A 6,449-nucleotide genomic window follows, 5' to 3' on the forward strand; every position below is an offset into this window, starting at 1 on the left:
GACCTGAAGCTTTGTCATCTGAAAAGTGGGGATAATGAAGATTGGTAGTTGTATTAATAATGGAATCTGTTGTAAAGCACTTGGATGACATGAGCCCCTGATACTTTGCCAGCATCGCTGCTCTTGCTCTGCACCAGTACCTCACTGCCGGGGATCACTAGAGCTGGGTGCTTTATTTTGGTACCTGATAGGGAAGCTGCCCTACCTTACTCCTTTTTTTTTTTTTTTCTTTTCTTCTTCTTCTTTTTTTTTTTTTTGGTTTTTGTTTTTGTGTGGAGTGGCTATTTTAGGACACTTATTCTTTTCTATAAAATTAACTTGAGTACCTATATTTTTCTTTAAAAGACCTTATTGGGATTTTGATTGGGTTTATACAAATAAAATATGATCTGGGGAGAGTTGACATCTTAATATGGATAGCACGATATGTGCGTTTATTAGGTCTTTTATTCTTTCAGCAAGGTTTTACAGTGTTATTAGATACTAGGTTAAGTGTTTTTCCTAACAGCATCTTGATTTTATTTCTGAGTGTGGATTTTTTCTTGCACTTGGTACAAGGTCATTTGCATTATTACAGAAGCAGATTAACTGTTCTTCTGTGATGGTACATAAAGCCAAGTTAATGTCTTCCTAATCTCAAGTAGTGTTTTTTGGCAACAAGGGAATTTGAGTAGTGCTTTTGGCAACATTATAATGGGATTTTTATGTGTGAAATATTTGGGTTTGAATGATTTATCACATTTGCTTTGGCATCCCCTTCCCTCTGTTCCTTGTTCCAGTCTCACCATGTATAGACCTGGCTGCACTGTATTTTTGGAGCTCACACCACAAAATTATTACTTAGGGGACACAACCTTGGGACTCGGTGACACAGGGTCAATTGTCCTGAAAAATCTGAGCTGGAGGACCTGGTTTAAATCTCATTCACAAAGTCACCTTTACCTATGGGTATCACCCACTTACTGAGTGTGTAGTCTATTCTGGGCGCATATTCTTGACCCTGTTTAATCGCAATATTATCCTATAAAGCAGAAAACTCCAATTCCTAGATGAAGAAACTGAGGTTTAAATTAATTTAAGCGGTTTACTGGAAGGTCACATGGCTGTCAAGTCATGGCGCTGGGTTTTCTGTGGTAACAGGAATAGCACACTGATCGCCATGCCTAGGCTCTCAAAGGCACTGAGGGTAATGACATTACATGATTTACATGAGGGAATTTCCAAGTAGACAAACTATAGATCAAGGCAAGGTAAGTACAAAGGGCTATGGGACTTGAGGGTGAATAATCACATCGAGGGTGTAAAGAGTATTAAGAAGAAGCAGCGGCTGCACTCCCGTAAGCCCCCTTTTCCCACTGCTTCCCCGTGAAGAGGCTCAAAGAAAAGCCAGTCATTCCAGCATGAGGGGTGTTCTGCTCACCTTGAAAATGGTAAGGGGGAGTAATTTGGACTTCTTAGGACAGTAAGAAGGCTAACAAGAAAGCCATTCCAGCAAGGCTTGCCTGACTCCTGGAACCCGAGAGCGCGCTACATGCTCAGACTGCGTGAGACGAGATCTCTCTTTACAGAGAGATGAACCTCAACTGGCCCGAGGAGACCTTGGAAATGGGCGAGAAGCTTAGGTGCTCAGAGACAGCAGCAGATAGAGGAAAGAGTAGGGATTACTGGAAAAGCTGGTCATGGTCCAAATTGTGTTTTGCCTTCTACTCAATCTAATGCACTTTTCCTCTTCTACCTAATCTGCCAATGAAGCCCAACAAAACACCTACCAGACTCACAAAGGTTGCAGAGCTCAAGAGTGGGCTGTAAATTTAACTTGCAGAGACCTTGTTTTTGTCATCCTCAACCCTGTTTGAATCGCCTGGTAGCAAGTCAGTTGAATTCAGTCAACATTTATTAATATTTGCTGTATGCCAGTCACTGCTGGGAATTTAGAGGAATATAAATATGAGTAGGGTACTTTCTGTGCTCAACACTAACTGCTAACATCCGGTGCTAAGTGGAGGCACCCGCCTACTCTTAAGAGCTTTCCATATATGAGCTCATTTATTCCTCAGTCTGGTGAGGTCGATGCTATTATTTCTTTTTTACAAGTGAGAAAATAGTCACAGAGAAGTTCAGTAACTTTTAATGGTCACTAGTAAGTAGATGGGCCTGTAAGCCCAGGCTGTTTTTCTAGAGTTCAGGATTTTAACTCTTATTGAATGTAAATAAGTATAATACAATATGAGCTTCTTCTTAAGTGATAGGATAAAGATACAAAGAAAATTATTGAGAGCACAGAGGAGATACTAATTTGGCTTGGGGAAACTCAAAAATTGTAGGTGGCTTTGAGCAATGAGTGAATATGATTTTTTTTAAAGATTTTATTAATTTATTAGAGTGCACGAGAGCAGGGGGAGGGGCAGAGGGAGAAAGAATCTTGAATAGACTCCGTGCTGAGTGTTGAGCCCGACGTAGGGCTCGATCTCACGACCCTGAGATCATGACCTGAGCAGAAACCAAGAGTCGGACACTTAACTGACTGAGCCACCCAGGTGCCCTGGAATATGATTTATTTTTAATGAAGTATTAACAATTGGAATTTAAAGAACCACATGTTTATTTAATTAAAGATAATTTTGCATTTGAACAACATAAAGGGATAAAATAAAAGGCAAGAGGAAGGTTCAGTTACATTTCTTTTCATTCTGGGACCTGTTTCTCTTCATAGCTGCATAGCATATATGTCCACATTGTGTTTAACAACCAGTTTGTGTTGGTGAATATTTAGATCGGTTCTATTTTTTTCTATTAAAAATAATTCTAGTAGGATAGGTGAAAATGGTATCTAGTTTTATTAATTTCTTTAATTATGAGGGAGTTTGAACATTTTTGTGTGTTATTTGGCCATCTTTTAAAAAATTATTTGTAAGAGCTCTTTGGATGTAATCACTTTCTATTTGTAGAGACGTTCGGAAAAACTAACAATTTTAAACCTTTAGTCTTGGATCCATGTGACTTTTTAAAATGAAACTTACGTCATCATCCCCCCTTCATGTTGCTTTCAAACTTTCTTCATATTTTATATCATTTCTTAGGTATTGCAAATGTTTCACAGTTAACCTTTTCACCTCTTTATGGTTGTTTTTGTTTTGGCTGTGGAGAAATTTTAATTTTTTTATGTTGCCAAAATTTATTAGTCTTTTTTTTTTTAATGACTTCTCGGAATGAGTGAGAAGTCAATGAGAAGAAAAAAGAGAATTAAGACATTTTAAGTTATACGATTTATAGTCTTTATTTACCATTACAACTTCATAATTGTATGACGTCTTTAGCAGACTCAGCTAGGTGGCTGGTGCCAGGCCATAACTAGAGAATGGCAGGACTGAAAAGAGACCATGCATACCACTTTCTAGAGTGCACTGACAATCATGAAGTTTTTGAGCATTCCAGTAACAAAGTGGGTGATATCATTTTTCTTTTAGAGATGGGAGAAGAAACTAATTTGCCCCAAATGACACAAGTGCTCAGTGATGATGGTGAAGACTCAGACTCCAAAATCCCAGGTGTTGTTCTAGTGGAGTCTCTTAGAAACCCGTTATTAAATGATGGTACTTTCAGCTCAGTGTCGTTTCTAAATTTAAGCCTTCTATATTGTTACACATTGAGAAGGCAGAAGAAAAGTTAAATCTCTGTGGCCAATGCATTTTTAAAAAATTTTTCTCCTCGGGCGCCTGGGTGGCTCAGTCGTTAAGCGTCTGCCTTCGGCTCAGGGCATGACCCCAGGGTCCTGGGATCGAGCCCCGCATCGGGCTCCCTGTTCCCCTGGGAGCCTGCTTCTTCCTCTCCCACTCCCCTTGCTGGTGTTCCCTCTCTCGCTGTGTCTCTTTCTGTCCAATAAATAAATAAAATCTTTAAAAAAAATAAAAAATAAAAATTTTCTCCTATATAGCATGATAACTTGATTCAAGGACACCAACTCTTAGGTAAACAACACGAATGACAAATTCTATTCTTACCTTACTTGGTGAACTGTATAGGTTCACTATGGAAACTGGAATAAACTATCTTTTAATTGGACCTTCTATACTGAGCCCTTGTTTGATGGACTGATTTTATCTTATTTTTCAAATCTGTTAAGAAGTTTCTAAAAACTACCACTTTAAGAATCCTTATGTAGGTAGTGTTGAGCCTGTGTGGATGTGGTCTTATTTGTATTTTTTTCCCCCAAACTGATTGTGTGTGAGGTGTGTGTGTCTGTATGTGTTTGTGTGTATACAGATATAATTAAAATCATTTATATATAAATAAGATTGAAAATGTATCATTGAAAGTCATCCCTATTTTTGATGATACATAAACATTTAAAGACATTTTTATCTATTTTTGTATATCAGTATTATGCTCTTCTAACTGAATTACTGGTTTAGTGAATTTCTTACTCTTGAAAATAGCAGAATTTATTTTCATTTTTTAATTCTTATTTCTTATCAAAATCACATGACACAGTTTAAAGAGTCAACTTTTTCTAAAAGCCTTGTTACAAAAGCAGCAGTCTCCCTTTTCTCCATTTGGAAGTGACCATTTTTCATCTTTAAAGCTTTTAGTCAATTCTGTTTTCAGTCCTTTCTTCACCCCCAGTTGCAGAAGTTTTCCTATTCTCATTGTCTTTGTGGTTTTAGACCATCTTTTATTTTTTAATTTTTATTTTCTTTATTCATTATTTTTAAAATTTAAATTCAATTAACATATAGTGTATTCTTAGTGTCAGAAGTAGAGTTCAATGATTCATCAGTGTTATATAACACCCAGTGCTCATTACATCACGTGCCCTCCTTAATGTTCGTCCCCCAGTTACCCCATCCTCCCACCCCCCCTCCCGCCAGCAACCCTTCTGAGAGTCAATTCTGAGTAATGAATTCTCAGTAGAATTTTCTTTCACTTGAGAGAGCCAAGGCGACAACAGGCACTTTCTTTATCAGATACTTTATCTTTATCAGATACTTTCTTATTTATTTATTTAGTAATATGTTGACAGTGGGGTTGGCAAACTATAGCCTGTGGGCCAACTCAAGCCCACTTACAGTTTTTGTAAGTGTAAGGCCCTACAGCCTACAAAGCCTAAACTAATCACTGGCTTCTGGTCCATTAGATAAAAAGGGTGGTTCCTAGTGTAGGCATTTGGTGTCCCTGTTCTACGAAGCGGGGGGGGGGGGGGTTCTCTCATCTCCTTACTGTTATGGCTCATATTACTTTGGATACGGGCAAAGCTGCTTTATTAAGAGACCTCAAAATGCAGTGGCTTGAAAAAGATAGTTTACTTCTCTTTCATCCAATGGTCCAAGCAAGCAATCCAGGCTTGACGTGACTGCTCAGCAGACTCAGAGGACAAGACTCCTAATAGTGTTGTTCTGCTATTTGGAGATTAATGTTCTTGCCTGCACAGTGGAATATATTTGCGTACCAGCTCATGGGAAGAGGGAAAGCATGGAGAGAACACTTCTTTTCCTTTTAAGAGTGTGATCTGGAAGTTGCATATGTCACTTCTGCCCACATCACAGTGGCCAGAACCTGGTCACTACAAGTGAGGCTGGGATAGGTCTTTTGGTAGGTGGTCAGGCCTGAGCTAAAGCTCCTATTGGTAAAGAAGAAGGGACAATGTTTTCTGGGGGACAACTGGTAGACTGCACAGGCTCCTGGACCTTGGCCTGTCCCCTCAGCATCTGCTAAGCCCTCTAGATCACTGGCAGCTACCAGCCTCTGTGCTCCCCCTTCCTCAAGCTTTCACTTCAATTTTTTGACTTCTAAGAATTTACCTTTTCTTGTTAGCTCAGCTATGAGTTTCTAAGGCGTTTTTAGGGGTGCCTGGCAGGCTCAGTCAGTAGAGCATGGAACTTTTGATCTTGGGGTTGTGAGTTCAAGCTCCACATTGGGCATAGAGCCTACTTAAAGTGTTTTAAAAAATTCTACCCATCATTTTCAGTTGTTTTGTAGTGGGAGTGTATTTTGAAAGATCTAATCCAAATATAGTGGTTTTTTTTTTTTTAAGATTTATTCATTTATTTGAGAGAGAGAGAGAGAGTGCGCGAGAATAAGCAGGAAGGGCAGAGGAAGAGGGAGAGGGAATCTCAAACAGACGCCTCACTGAGCACGGAGCCCCAGGCAGGGCTCGATCTCACAACCCTGAGATCATGACCTGAGCCCAAACCAAGAGTCAGATGCTTAACTGACTGTGCTACCCAGGTGCCCCCAAATATAGTTCTAAAGGGAGGGCCTTTACTTGATTGTTATGGGTGTATATTCTACTGAATCTATCTTATTCCTGATGTGGATATAAACTGACCTAGATTGCATCTATCCCAGCAGTGATTTTATTCTCTCTTGTCTATGATCAAGTTTGCATTATCCTTTCTTCAAAATAACTATCCTTCACATAGCTTTTATTTTAACCCTGTTTCTGGTGTTGC

This window comes from Ursus maritimus, unplaced genomic scaffold (assembly GCF_017311325.1).
Source record: "Ursus maritimus isolate PB19 unplaced genomic scaffold, ASM1731132v1 scaffold_10, whole genome shotgun sequence".
Taxonomy (NCBI): Eukaryota; Metazoa; Chordata; class Mammalia; order Carnivora; family Ursidae; genus Ursus; species Ursus maritimus.